The sequence below is a fragment of the Pholis gunnellus genome (assembly GCF_910591455.1).
Source record: "Pholis gunnellus genome assembly, chromosome: 24".
NCBI lineage: Eukaryota > Metazoa > Chordata > Actinopteri > Perciformes > Pholidae > Pholis > Pholis gunnellus.
The window spans coordinates 2,778,698-2,793,982 of record NC_136551.1 but is presented as its reverse complement, the minus strand read 5'-3'; the positions used below and the strand labels follow the sequence as shown (position 1 = coordinate 2,793,982).

The following is a 15,285-nucleotide window of genomic DNA, read 5'->3' as shown; positions in this document are numbered from 1 at the left end:
GTCTGCACTCATCTGAGGACAAAAGAAGAGAAGACAACATTAGAAATGACATCACATACATGTATTATTACTACTGCAAAAGTTATCAACGTTTTATATCAGTACATTTTTATGGCAAACTATATTATGACTATTAAAAACATGACATTTTCAATGAATACAATGACATTTTTATGACGGACTATGTTGATTTTTTTAATAACATACAATACAATTTTAATTTGAGGACTTTTTACGATTTTTTACCATATTTCAATGAGATATTATACCAAAATCTTTACAACATACAATACATTGCCATTTATTTATGATATACTATACTCTTACTTTTTATGAAAATCTTTATGACATACTATACTTTGCCTTTTTGTGATTTTAAATGATATATACTTTACCATTACTTTTTTGTGACACACTATCAAATCTCTTGACATTTTTGAAAGAAATATTTCATAACATTCTATGTAATTCCCCTGGTTTCATTCTACACAAACTATTATTAAAAAAGGCAAAAATGCAATTAAAACATTTAAAAGATCAAGATGAAGAGAAGATTTTGCTTTACTGGTGTTTCCTTACTCTGCAGGTTGGTCCAGCATCCTCTGATTGTCTTGGACTTCGTCTCGGAGGCGGCTGAGCAGCTTCTCCAGCTGCTACTCCAGCACTTTCTGGAGGATGGAGACACAAACAACACATCACAGACACACAACCGTTCATATATAAGAAGCATGTGTTTCGACTGTTGCGGTTTACAGCCGTGTACAGATGGTGGTTTGTTTCTCAGGTCCATCTCTCCTCACCTTGATGTCCTCGTTTCCATCCAGTCTGCTGCTCCTCGCCCCACACCTTGAGTCTTCTCTCTGAGAACCAACAGAAGAAGACAAATAAAATGGGCTGTAATGTCAGCTTGAGGTATTCTGAAGTCCGCCTCAGTCCACAGGGAGGCTGTCACGGTAGACGAGCGATCGATCAATATCGTGTCTTGTGATCGCAGCCAGCTAGAGAGACCAGATTCTACTGTGCATGTGTTGAACCCCCACGATAGATTGACATCCCCTCTTAACTCCCCTTAGCTGGCCTACAAAAACGCGTCATCCCTGCAACACTCTATTATTCCATATCATTTATGAAGTACGCCCTCTAGTGTTCAACGCTAGGAAGTGCATCTCTGTGGATGGTTAGAAAGCCAACTCGAAATAAGAAAACAAATATTAAACCGTCCAACTTTTCACTTGCAAACAAACGGAAATATATAACTGTATCCAATAATCAAGACGAAATTAGCATAACATGCAAATATACCGTACATTATCACACAGCAAGATAGTCCACACACAGTCCACAGGTGCCTTGATTAAGGTTAGCATCACCTCTGACAACAACAGCAGAACGACTATAACCAAAAGCCCCTGAATGTCATCGTAACTCACAGGTAACGTTAGCTGCAGGTCTCCCGTTTCCTCTGGTCCTCCATTCACAAACTGTCGACACGCGAGCAGTGACCGCTCAGGTTGTTGTCAGCCATCTTGGATGCGTCATCAGGTGAGCTCGTCCACCTGAGCTAAATAGTGATGACCTCACAGGAAGAGCGCGTCATTCATTACGTCGCCAAAAAAACTTGAACGTGTCACTCTTAATGTACACTTTTACTGTTACTGACTTCTCCACGGTTAGAAATGGACAGAAAGCTGAACAACATTGTAAACAATATCCATTTATTTAGATATTTTAGAAATATTCTGATATACTGTATAGCTTTATTCTAACTTTGCACAAAGAAGACATCATTTGACGAACACATTACATTTAAAGGGAACTCAGATTCAACAGTTCAATGGCCCAAAGACTTAAAACCTTGACATGTGTGGTACAGTGTGTTTCTATGGATTTGAGATAGATATGTTTTAAACTGTGCAAAAATAAAACAGATCATTTCTTAGGTGGACATGGATACAGAGGACAGGACAAGAATGCATAACAGGAACATTTTCTCACTGCATTTCCATGTTGGGTCATAAGGTAGAAACAGGGGAGTAAAGTGTGCTTTTATTAAGAATACACTTTGAATATTTGTTGAATAAACTGCATTAAGACACCTCCATAGAGGCTGCATAAGTAAAACTTATAAGAATAATTGTTTGAAATATTCAATCAACCGTCTTAAATTAAATACAGAATATGTTTGAAAAAATAGTTATATTATCTTTTCCTCTTTTGGTGTGGATTAAATCAAAACCACACAGCACTTGAAGCTGCTCCATTGTTATATGAAAGAATTAAAAGAATAAAGTCCCATGAATGCAAATGTTTCTTAAGCCCTTTATTGATCGGTAACCAGGGTGAGGACAACAGCGTATAAAGATTGTGGAATTTAAGAAACTAGTTTACTTAAACAATGAAGCTGCTTGCAGTTAAATTACCAATTCATTTCCTTTGCTGTGTGATGATGCACTGTATAGTATTCATGCATGATTCTGTCATTGCCTAACATTACCAACTGCTTAAATACTGCTATAAACATAATGATCTCGTTACATGTGTAAAACAGAGGTGAGACTTGTGGACAGATGTACATAATATAGCGCATGTTGGAGAGTTTTGAGTGTATTTCAGTGCTAAAGACTGAAAAAACATGACTAACGTAGAATAAAGTCTCATCCATTCTTCCTCAATAAGAGGCTCACCGGTGGGACAACATATTTAGTGATAGAAGTTGGAGCTGTTTTTACCTGAGTTGGTTACTTGATTAACAAACATTTACCCCTCTAAACGCTGTCAAACTTATGTCATGAGAAGAAATAATTCCTGTAGGCCTTATATGACAAGTATGCTACTTTTCCTTTTCAATATTACTATATTGACGATTTATTTTCCGTTTCATCTCATAGATGGTTGCAAGTTGACTGGTGTTTACACGGTCCGTGGGAACTATGGTGGAGTCTTCCGGTTTGTGAAGAAGAGGAACGTTACACACTGCTGCTATATGAGCTTCTTCAAATCAAACTTCCAGACCGCGAGTCTATACATATTTTATTTTACATATAGAATACATATTTTAAAATAATAATTTAGATGTTAAGATATTAAAGATATTAGATATTAAATTATTCTTACTAACTGTGTATATAATGTTGTATTTGATCAAACCTTGTGTTTCTTTAAATGTTTGCATGTTTCACATCGTTTACTTAGTATAGGTTAGCATTAGCGTTAAAAACGTCATAGATGGTCAAGCGGTAAGGATTCCTGGTTTTCTCATGCTGCCCGGTTCTCGACTCGCGGTCTGGAAGTTTGATTTGAAGAAGCTCATACAGCAGCAGTGTGGAGAACAAAGCCCAGAACGAACGGGCCTCGAGCTTCAGGGATAGCTCACCGAGATAAGCAGCTGACAGTGAGTGACGCGTGGCACCCTGAGGAGAAGGGATCAAATCCAGACTCTGGTTCAGGAAGGTCCGGTCTGTTTCCACCACCGATTAGAGACACCGCAACTGAAGATGACTCATAATGTGAGCTGGTGTTTTATTTGTAAATGTGCAGAACAAGCTCTCATTGTTGGAAAGTAGCTTAAATGTTAGTATTTTTCAGAGGTTTTCTGTGTTTCAGAGCTGAGTGAAGGCGGTGTGACCAAACAGCTCAGTCAGTTAGCAGACTGCTCAGAAGACCTGAGTTCATGAGCTCGCTCCTTGTGAGGTGCAGAGATTTTTGAGTGAAAGTGCCGACACGAGTGGTGCGTGACAACATGAGGTGAAAGGATGAAACCCTAACTGTGTTTCAGGAAGGTCCGGTCTGTTTCCTCCACACATGTGAAACACTAACAACAAAACTGAAGGAGCTTTATAGAGAAGAGTGATAATTTATTTTTGCAGATGAAAGTTCATATAAAGTGATAAAGTGCAGCAGGTCAGCGTGTCAGATCCGATGGCTCAGGGTGATAGAGGACTGATCAGGAGTCTGGAGGTTGTGGGCTCGATCCCGGGGTGCGGTGAATTTTAAGGTCCAACAGCAAAGATGAGGAAGTCAAATATTCTATGAAGATGTACGACTTGACGCAAGTGAGGCTGGGTTATGAGTGACTGGAGGTTATGAGTTTGTACCTTCAGTAGTGCGTTACATGTTTAGGTCAACCAGTCAAAACAGAGGAGACAAATATGCAATGAAAAACACACACATGGGTGTCAGATCAGATAGTGCAAAGTGATGGACGACTGCTTAGAAGACAGGAGGTTGTGGGTTCAATCCTTATGTGGTGCAGTGGCTTTTGAGGTCTAACAGCCAAAGGAAGAAGTCAAATATACCAAGAGAACAGTTCAAAGCGTGAGTGACTTGATGGTGTTGTGACACAGTTCCCGGTTTGGATCCCGGGTTCGCGGGTTCGCTCCTCCTGTGAGGACGTCAATGTCCACTACCCCGGTTGAGTCGAGACGTCCGTCTCCTCCCGGGTTTTCAGAGAAGTGAACGGAGAGGGTTATGGAAGTTTTGTTTATTGAAAAGTCAGCTGCACAGCAAATTTCCAACTTTTCAACCACCCCCCACTCTCTCATTTTAGATCTCAGAGCAACCGCACAGCAGCAGAAGACGACGGGGTTTCTGCTCTTCATCCACGTCAAGACGACGACGTGGATGAAGAGCAGAAACCCCGTCGTCCTCAGGTCTGGAAAGTCTGCACTCATCTGAGGACAAAAGAAGAGAAGACAACATTAGAAATGACATCACATACATGTATTATTACTACTGCAAAAGTTATCAACGTTTTATATCAGTACATTTTTATGGCAAACTATATTATGACTATTAAAAACATGACATTTTCAATGAATACAATGACATTTTTATGACGGACTATGTTGATTTTTTTAATAACATACAATACAATTTTAATTTGAGGACTTTTTACGATTTTTTACCATATTTGAATGAGATATTATACCAAAATCTTTACAACATACAATACATTGCCATTTATTTATGATATACTATACTCTTACTTTTTATGAAAATCTTTATGACATACTATACTTTGCCTTTTTGTGATTTTAAATGATATATACTTTACCATTACTTTTTTGTGACACACTATCAAATCTCTTGACATTTTTGAAAGAAATATTTCATAACATTCTATGTAATTCCCCTGGTTTCATTCTACACAAACTATTATTAAAAAAGGCAAAAATGCAATTAAAACATTTAAAAGATCAAGATGAAGAGAAGATTTTGCTTTACTGGTGTTTCCTTACTCTGCAGGTTGGTCCAGCATCCTCTGATTGTCTTGGACTTCGTCTCGGAGGCGGCTGAGCAGCTTCTCCAGCTGCTACTCCAGCACTTTCTGGAGGATGGAGACACAAACAACACATCACAGACACACAACCGTTCATATATAAGAAGCATGTGTTTCGACTGTTGCGGTTTACAGCCGTGTACAGATGGTGGTTTGTTTCTCAGGTCCATCTCTCCTCACCTTGATGTCCTCGTTTCCATCCAGTCTGCTGCTCCTCGCCCCACACCTTGAGTCTTCTCTCTGAGAACCAACAGAAGAAGACAAATAAAATGGGCTGTAATGTCAGCTTGAGGTATTCTGAAGTCCGCCTCAGTCCACAGGGAGGCTGTCACGGTAGACGAGCGATCGATCAATATCGTGTCTTGTGATCGCAGCCAGCTAGAGAGACCAGATTCTACTGTGCATGTGTTGAACCCCCACGATAGATTGACATCCCCTCTTAACTCCCCTTAGCTGGCCTACAAAAACGCGTCATCCCTGCAACACTCTATTATTCCATATCATTTATGAAGTACGCCCTCTAGTGTTCAACGCTAGGAAGTGCATCTCTGTGGATGGTTAGAAAGCCAACTCGAAATAAGAAAACAAATATTAAACCGTCCAACTTTTCACTTGCAAACAAACGGAAATATATAACTGTATCCAATAATCAAGACGAAATTAGCATAACATGCAAATATACCGTACATTATCACACAGCAAGATAGTCCACACACAGTCCACAGGTGCCTTGATTAAGGTTAGCATCACCTCTGACAACAACAGCAGAACGACTATAACCAAAAGCCCCTGAATGTCATCGTAACTCACAGGTAACGTTAGCTGCAGGTCTCCCGTTTCCTCTGGTCCTCCATTCACAAACTGTCGACACGCGAGCAGTGACCGCTCAGGTTGTTGTCAGCCATCTTGGATGCGTCATCAGGTGAGCTCGTCCACCTGAGCTAAATAGTGATGACCTCACAGGAAGAGCGCGTCATTCATTACGTCGCCAAAAAAACTTGAACGTGTCACTCTTAATGTACACTTTTACTGTTACTGACTTCTCCACGGTTAGAAATGGACAGAAAGCTGAACAACATTGTAAACAATATCCATTTATTTAGATATTTTAGAAATATTCTGATATACTGTATAGCTTTATTCTAACTTTGCACAAAGAAGACATCATTTGACGAACACATTACATTTAAAGGGAACTCAGATTCAACAGTTCAATGGCCCAAAGACTTAAAACCTTGACATGTGTGGTACAGTGTGTTTCTATGGATTTGAGATAGATATGTTTTAAACTGTGCAAAAATAAAACAGATCATTTCTTAGGTGGACATGGATACAGAGGACAGGACAAGAATGCATAACAGGAACATTTTCTCACTGCATTTCCATGTTGGGTCATAAGGTAGAAACAGGGGAGTAAAGTGTGCTTTTATTAAGAATACACTTTGAATATTTGTTGAATAAACTGCATTAAGACACCTCCATAGAGGCTGCATAAGTAAAACTTATAAGAATAATTGTTTGAAATATTCAATCAACCGTCTTAAATTAAATACAGAATATGTTTGAAAAAATAGTTATATTATCTTTTCCTCTTTTGGTGTGGATTAAATCAAAACCACACAGCACTTGAAGCTGCTCCATTGTTATATGAAAGAATTAAAAGAATAAAGTCCCATGAATGCAAATGTTTCTTAAGCCCTTTATTGATCGGTAACCAGGGTGAGGACAACAGCGTATAAAGATTGTGGAATTTAAGAAACTAGTTTACTTAAACAATGAAGCTGCTTGCAGTTAAATTACCAATTCATTTCCTTTGCTGTGTGATGATGCACTGTATAGTATTCATGCATGATTCTGTCATTGCCTAACATTACCAACTGCTTAAATACTGCTATAAACATAATGATCTCGTTACATGTGTAAAACAGAGGTGAGACTTGTGGACAGATGTACATAATATAGCGCATGTTGGAGAGTTTTGAGTGTATTTCAGTGCTAAAGACTGAAAAAACATGACTAACGTAGAATAAAGTCTCATCCATTCTTCCTCAATAAGAGGCTCACCGGTGGGACAACATATTTAGTGATAGAAGTTGGAGCTGTTTTTACCTGAGTTGGTTACTTGATTAACAAACATTTACCCCTCTAAACGCTGTCAAACTTATGTCATGAGAAGAAATAATTCCTGTAGGCCTTATATGACAAGTATGCTACTTTTCCTTTTCAATATTACTATATTGACGATTTATTTTCCGTTTCATCTCATAGATGGTTGCAAGTTGACTGGTGTTTACACGGTCCGTGGGAACTATGGTGGAGTCTTCCGGTTTGTGAAGAAGAGGAACGTTACACACTGCTGCTATATGAGCTTCTTCAAATCAAACTTCCAGACCGCGAGTCTATACATATTTTATTTTACATATAGAATACATATTTTAAAATAATAATTTAGATGTTAAGATATTAAAGATATTAGATATTAAATTATTCTTACTAACTGTGTATATAATGTTGTATTTGATCAAACCTTGTGTTTCTTTAAATGTTTGCATGTTTCACATCGTTTACTTAGTATAGGTTAGCATTAGCGTTAAAAACGTCATAGATGGTCAAGCGGTAAGGATTCCTGGTTTTCTCATGCTGCCCGGTTCTCGACTCGCGGTCTGGAAGTTTGATTTGAAGAAGCTCATACAGCAGCAGTGTGGAGAACAAAGCCCAGAACGAACGGGCCTCGAGCTTCAGGGATAGCTCACCGAGATAAGCAGCTGACAGTGAGTGACGCGTGGCACCCTGAGGAGAAGGGATCAAATCCAGACTCTGGTTCAGGAAGGTCCGGTCTGTTTCCACCACCGATTAGAGACACCGCAACTGAAGATGACTCATAATGTGAGCTGGTGTTTTATTTGTAAATGTGCAGAACAAGCTCTCATTGTTGGAAAGTAGCTTAAATGTTAGTATTTTTCAGAGGTTTTCTGTGTTTCAGAGCTGAGTGAAGGCGGTGTGACCAAACAGCTCAGTCAGTTAGCAGACTGCTCAGAAGACCTGAGTTCATGAGCTCGCTCCTTGTGAGGTGCAGAGATTTTTGAGTGAAAGTGCCGACACGAGTGGTGCGTGACAACATGAGGTGAAAGGATGAAACCCTAACTGTGTTTCAGGAAGGTCCGGTCTGTTTCCTCCACACATGTGAAACACTAACAACAAAACTGAAGGAGCTTTATAGAGAAGAGTGATAATTTATTTTTGCAGATGAAAGTGTGACGCTGCAGCAGGTCAGCGTGTCAGATCCGATGGCTCAGGGTGATAGAGGACTGATCAGGAGTCTGGAGGTTGTGGGCTCGATCCCGGGGTGCGGTGAATTTTAAGGTCCAACAGCAAAGATGAGGAAGTCAAATATTCTATGAAGATGTACGACTTGACGCAAGTGAGGCTGGGTTATGAGTGACTGGAGGTTATGAGTTTGTACCTTCAGTAGTGCGTTACATGTTTAGGTCAACCAGTCAAAACAGAGGAGACAAATATGCAATGAAAAACACACACATGGGTGTCAGATCAGATAGTGCAAAGTGATGGACGACTGCTTAGAAGACAGGAGGTTGTGGGTTCAATCCTTATGTGGTGCAGTGGCTTTTGAGGTCTAACAGCCAAAGGAAGAAGTCAAATATACCAAGAGAACAGTTCAAAGCGTGAGTGACTTGATGGTGTTGTGACACAGTTCCCGGTTTGGATCCCGGGTTCGCGGGTTCGCTCCTCCTGTGAGGACGTCAATGTCCACTACCCCGGTTGAGTCGAGACGTCCGTCTCCTCCCGGGTTTTCAGAGAAGTGAACGGAGAGGGTTATGGAAGTTTTGTTTATTGAAAAGTCAGCTGCACAGCAAATTTCCAACTTTTCAACCACCCCCCACTCTCTCATTTTAGATCTCAGAGCAACCGCACAGCAGCAGAAGACGACGGGGTTTCTGCTCTTCATCCACGTCAAGACGACGACGTGGATGAAGAGCAGAAACCCCGTCGTCCTCAGGTCTGGAAAGTCTGCACTCATCTGAGGACAAAAGAAGAGAAGACAACATTAGAAATGACATCACATACATGTATTATTACTACTGCAAAAGTTATCAACGTTTTATATCAGTACATTTTTATGGCAAACTATATTATGACTATTAAAAACATGACATTTTCAATGAATACAATGACATTTTTATGACGGACTATGTTGATTTTTTTAATAACATACAATACAATTTTAATTTGAGGACTTTTTACGATTTTTTACCATATTTCAATGAGATATTATACCAAAATCTTTACAACATACAATACATTGCCATTTATTTATGATATACTATACTCTTACTTTTTATGAAAATCTTTATGACATACTATACTTTGCCTTTTTGTGATTTTAAATGATATATACTTTACCATTACTTTTTTGTGACACACTATCAAATCTCTTGACATTTTTGAAAGAAATATTTCATAACATTCTATGTAATTCCCCTGGTTTCATTCTACACAAACTATTATTAAAAAAGGCAAAAATGCAATTAAAACATTTAAAAGATCAAGATGAAGAGAAGATTTTGCTTTACTGGTGTTTCCTTACTCTGCAGGTTGGTCCAGCATCCTCTGATTGTCTTGGACTTCGTCTCGGAGGCGGCTGAGCAGCTTCTCCAGCTGCTACTCCAGCACTTTCTGGAGGATGGAGACACAAACAACACATCACAGACACACAACCGTTCATATATAAGAAGCATGTGTTTCGACTGTTGCGGTTTACAGCCGTGTACAGATGGTGGTTTGTTTCTCAGGTCCATCTCTCCTCACCTTGATGTCCTCGTTTCCATCCAGTCTGCTGCTCCTCGCCCCACACCTTGAGTCTTCTCTCTGAGAACCAACAGAAGAAGACAAATAAAATGGGCTGTAATGTCAGCTTGAGGTATTCTGAAGTCCGCCTCAGTCCACAGGGAGGCTGTCACGGTAGACGAGCGATCGATCAATATCATGTCTTGTGATCGCAGCCAGCTAGAGAGACCAGATTCTACTGTGCATGTGTTGAACCCCCACGATAGATTGACATCCCCTCTTAACTCCCCTTAGCTGGCCTACAAAAACGCGTCATCCCTGCAACACTCTATTATTCCATATCATTTATGAAGTACGCCCTCTAGTGTTCAACGCTAGGAAGTGCATCTCTGTGGATGGTTAGAAAGCCAACTCGAAATAAGAAAACAAATATTAAACCGTCCAACTTTTCACTTGCAAACAAACGGAAATATATAACTGTATCCAATAATCAAGACGAAATTAGCATAACATGCAAATATACCGTACATTATCACACAGCAAGATAGTCCACACACAGTCCACAGGTGCCTTGATTAAGGTTAGCATCACCTCTGACAACAACAGCAGAACGACTATAACCAAAAGCCCCTGAATGTCATCGTAACTCACAGGTAACGTTAGCTGCAGGTCTCCCGTTTCCTCTGGTCCTCCATTCACAAACTGTCGACACGGGAGCAGTGACCGCTCAGGTTGTTGTCAGCCATCTTGGATGCGTCATCAGGTGAGCTCGTCCACCTGAGCTAAATAGTGATGACCTCACAGGAAGAGCGCGTCATTCATTACGTCGCCAAAAAAACTTGAACGTGTCACTCTTAATGTACACTTTTACTGTTACTGACTTCTCCACGGTTAGAAATGGACAGAAAGCTGAACAACATTGTAAACAATATCCATTTATTTAGATATTTTAGAAATATTCTGATATACTGTATAGCTTTATTCTAACTTTGCACAAAGAAGACATCATTTGACGAACACATTACATTTAAAGGGAACTCAGATTCAACAGTTCAATGGCCCAAAGACTTAAAACCTTGACATGTGTGGTACAGTGTGTTTCTATGGATTTGAGATAGATATGTTTTAAACTGTGCAAAAATAAAACAGATCATTTCTTAGGTGGACATGGATACAGAGGACAGGACAAGTATGCATAACAGGAACATTTTCTCACTGCATTTCCATTTTGGGTCATAAGGTAGAAACAGGGGAGTAAAGTGTGCTTTTATTAAGAATACACTTTGAATATTTGTTGAATAAACTGCATTAAGACACCTCCATAGAGGCTGCATTATTCCCTCTCTATTCCCACTGCATAAGAAAACACTACACAATCTCTATGTACCCAAATGAACACTAGAGTTGCACGGCACTGACATCAGCCAATAACAACAAACGTTGGTGAGACTTATGGCACATATTTATCCTGTATTATGTGATTCAACATCATGTTTTACATACAAAAATGTGTGTTTAAAATACATATTGAGATGATGGGATGTCTAGATATTTTGTGCATATGATATGATCTCCTTCAAAGTGGACATTTAGGAGGTATGAGGTTTTCAGCAGACACACAACAAACGCATTTAAAGAGACAGACGTGTAAATATTTCTCTGTTAAGGCATGGAATAAGCAACGAGGTCGCAGCTATCGACTGCCCCACTGATGTCATGTCAACATCACAGACACAAAAACAGAACGTGAGCAGCAGCTGCAACATCAGGACCAGTGACTGAGGCGTTAGTAAATGTTATCCGTTTTTTTTTTTCCTTCCGGAATTGATATTTTAAGCTGATAAACACGACTTTGGTCACAAATAAAATATTCTGCCGAGACACTGAGCAGCACGATACACACACTGTAGAAACAGAGTTGGATATATGTTTGACATTATGATGAGAATGAGAGCCGAAACAGCAGGACTCTCACTTCTCACATATTATCACATAAAATGTTTAAAATACATATATTGAATATTTGCTGTATATCACCTTCTTCATTTCATATAAAGGCCGTAGTTTCACCCACCGCTTTAGAATGTCTCTTATAGATATACTGTCTATACAAGTTCTGCATTGCCCTCCTTTATAGTCTTTGTACAAGATATAACATCTCCTTTATATAGATCTCCGCAATATAGACATTCAAATCTACAGTATTAGAAGCTTTTATAATTGGGTATTAATCTAAAATAAAATTAAAAAATAAACCTTTTATCTTATAGGTCGACTTAAAAACACAGCATGACTTCACGTTGCTATGATGAAGGAGACGAGCAATAAGGTAGATTGCTGCTAAAATATACATTCGACCCGCACGGTATGAAGCCATAAGAACAGACACAGGACAATAATGTTGATATTCAACACTTAAAAGATTAAATAACAGACCTACAGAGAGAGGAAGGAAGGGGGGAATGTTGGCACATTTAGGAGTGTACACTTTTATCAAAACTAAACAACTACACTGAGGAGGGAGCGGTTTAGTTTCAGGGGAAAAACAAAAATGTCTTTTACGATTCGGGGCAACAGACGGGATAGAAAACAAGTCGGTGGCTTATAGAGGACTTGAGGAAGGGGCTCAGTGTGAAAAACAGAAGAAGCCACACTTCTCTGCACATTCCCTTCCTTTCACAGTCAATAAAATCACACTTTACTTTTCCTTTGTGAAATGTTTGCAGCACAGCCTCCCTGTTATCCGTACCCTGCAGGTATTTGTATGGCATTTGGCTACAAATAGAAAAATACAGTAGGCCTGTCAGCCCTCTCAGACGTGGGACTCGTAACTTAAATAGATTAGCCGGCAAAGGTAGCTGGTAACGTGGTAACTTTAATGGCCGCTCACTTGTAAAAGCCACTGAGGGTAAGTAGTAAGCCAGGTAAGCACTGCACTTGTTTTGGGTGGTTTGGCATCATTTGAGTCTGAGCTGAAGCTATCAAATAATTCCATCAAATAGAAATTGGATAAAAGCAGCTTGTTTTTAGGTTGAAAAATGCTTGTTTGAAGACTAGCCGCTATGAAAAAGAAAAGACAGAAAAGACAAGAAAAGGCAAAATATTAGCCTAAAAGAAAAAAGGGTTGCTGTGTGCTCAGATGATTCGGAATCAGATTCTACAACCTTGTTAGCATCGCCGGCTTATTTCCATATTAACGACCCCTTCAGAACCTTCAAAGTACTGAATAATTGACAACAAATGAAATGTTTTGATTGTCGTCAGCGCCTGGCGTGTTTAATGTTTCATATGTTGCTTCTGAGCTAATTATTGAGATGGCACATTCGTCAGAAATATGTCTCCCTCGTAACCCCTGCGCGACCCACCCACCGTCCTCCACAGATGCCCGTTAGTTTCTAGACAGTAGAATTGGGGGGGGGGGGGGGGGGGGCTACAGGCCCTATTGTAATTACGAGTGCTTACAGGCATTGTTTGGCAATGCAGATATTACATCCTCTGAATTTTGACGGTTACACTAGGCTCCTCCCTCAAGTTTTTTCCTATTTAAATTTGATATTAGTTAGATTTTAGAGCTACCAATACAGTTCAAAATCAGTCCAGATCAAAATACTTTAAAATGAGAAGTGGACATTGTCACCGTGACATCACCCATTGTTCTGTTGACAGAAGCCTCGGGTTCTGCATTTTGGCCGCCGCCATCTTGTTTTTTTGGAACCAGAAGTGAAACAACAGTGCGGAGCGAAGTACAACCGTAGACATTTTATCATTCATGAAATGAAAACACACTGGGGAAGTTGTAAGACAAAAACACGGACAACACCCCGATAGTGACCTGGCAATCACAAAGTAACCCATAAAGCATACCCTGTTTTATAGTCTATTCGACTCAGAATTAACCATAATGTACTAAATGAACATCATGCTGTATTGAAGAAGACTTGAAACTAGAGATTGAGACCATAAACTCATGTTTACAATGTTTACTGAGGTAATAAATCAAGAGAGAAGTAGAGTCATTTTCTCATAGACTTCTATACAACCAGAGGAGTCGCCCCCTGGTGGACATTAGAGAGAATGCAGCTTTAAGACATGAAGCTTTGGCTTCACTTTTTAGACCCGGAGATCATCTGGCGAAGAACAGTGGAGGCCAAGCTGCTGGAGGTGCGTCTCTCATGGGCACTTTGGACTTCATGGATCGGCGCTGCCTCAAAAGGTCAACAGCACAAATCCGTGTGTCACCACCGTTGATCTCCATCTATCCTCAGAACTTTTCAGAAGCCGCGTGTCGATGAACTTTTTCTCTCCGATGCACCTTGACAAGACGACGGACAAACCGGGGCTGACAGAAGTCCTCCGTGTCAGACAGAGGGGCAGCTGGAGCGCATGTGTGCGTGCTATATTTGGTTGTGTTTGTGTGTACTACGAGTGTTTGTTTGTGTGAGTTTAAGTGTTTATCTATCCACTTTCCTCTGTCTGTCTGTTTGTGTGTGCAGTTGTCATGGTCCAGTCAGGTCGGAGTATCCCGAAGACACTGTCAGGCAGGATTGATTTCGTCTTTCCCGATCCGTGGAAGCATTCCTGTAACACAGCTGACCCCCCGAGTTGCGTTACCTTGTCATTTTGCGACACGGATCAAAGTGAAGACGAGCTGGAAATAGCCACGCACGGCGACCTTGAACTCTGAGGAGCAGCAGACGGGAGTGACGGGAGCTCTCAAACACACACATACTGTACACAGGTTCATGCAAACACAGACGTTTATATTTCTGGACCTAATATTAGAGATAAAAAGTCTTAAGAGGTGGAATTTTTTTCAAGTTATGCCGGATCTTTCTACAACATAAAAAACAAATACTGAAAGAAGGAAAATATTGCAGTAAATAGCATTAATAGTAACGCACTATAATTGCTCTGGTGATCTTACATTTCTATAACATTTGTGTCAGCAAACAGATTTAAAGACAAACATGTATGAATGTGTACAAAAAAATGCAACAAACCGGCTGAAAGAAAGCAGAAACCTGGTTATGAACCTTTCTTGTTGAGCATTATTTACTGCAGCAACTTCCTCTCAGCAGCCAGTAGAGGGTAGAACAGCACCAGGAAACACGTGAACAGCAGCAGCAGCAGCAGCAGCATCCACAACAGACGTCTTCAATCCCAAGTCACAAACACACACACGAGCTTCAACCCCGATCAGC

General features: G+C 40.0%; 3 long non-coding RNA genes across 3 annotated transcripts; all 3 read right to left on the bottom strand.

Annotated features, from left to right (window-relative positions):
- LOC306715486 lies at positions 1–1,523 on the bottom strand. The gene is made up of 4 exons (XR_013767679.1): positions 1,431–1,523; positions 801–860; positions 580–668; positions 1–12 (listed from the first exon to the last, which is right to left on the bottom strand). It is a non-coding gene; the product is annotated as an uncharacterized lncRNA (long non-coding RNA).
- A 3,135-nt stretch (positions 1,524–4,658) lies between these two features.
- Positions 4,659–6,181, bottom strand: LOC306715204. Its single transcript, XR_013767665.1, has 4 exons — positions 6,089–6,181; positions 5,459–5,518; positions 5,238–5,326; positions 4,659–4,670 (listed from the first exon to the last, which is right to left on the bottom strand). It is a non-coding gene; the product is annotated as an uncharacterized lncRNA (long non-coding RNA).
- Positions 6,182–9,305: 3,124 nt separating this feature from the next.
- On the bottom strand, positions 9,306–10,788 carry LOC306715522. Its single transcript, XR_013767685.1, has 4 exons — positions 10,736–10,788; positions 10,106–10,165; positions 9,885–9,973; positions 9,306–9,317 (listed from the first exon to the last, which is right to left on the bottom strand). It is a non-coding gene; the product is annotated as an uncharacterized lncRNA (long non-coding RNA).
- Between the last annotated feature and the right edge of the window lie 4,497 nt (positions 10,789–15,285).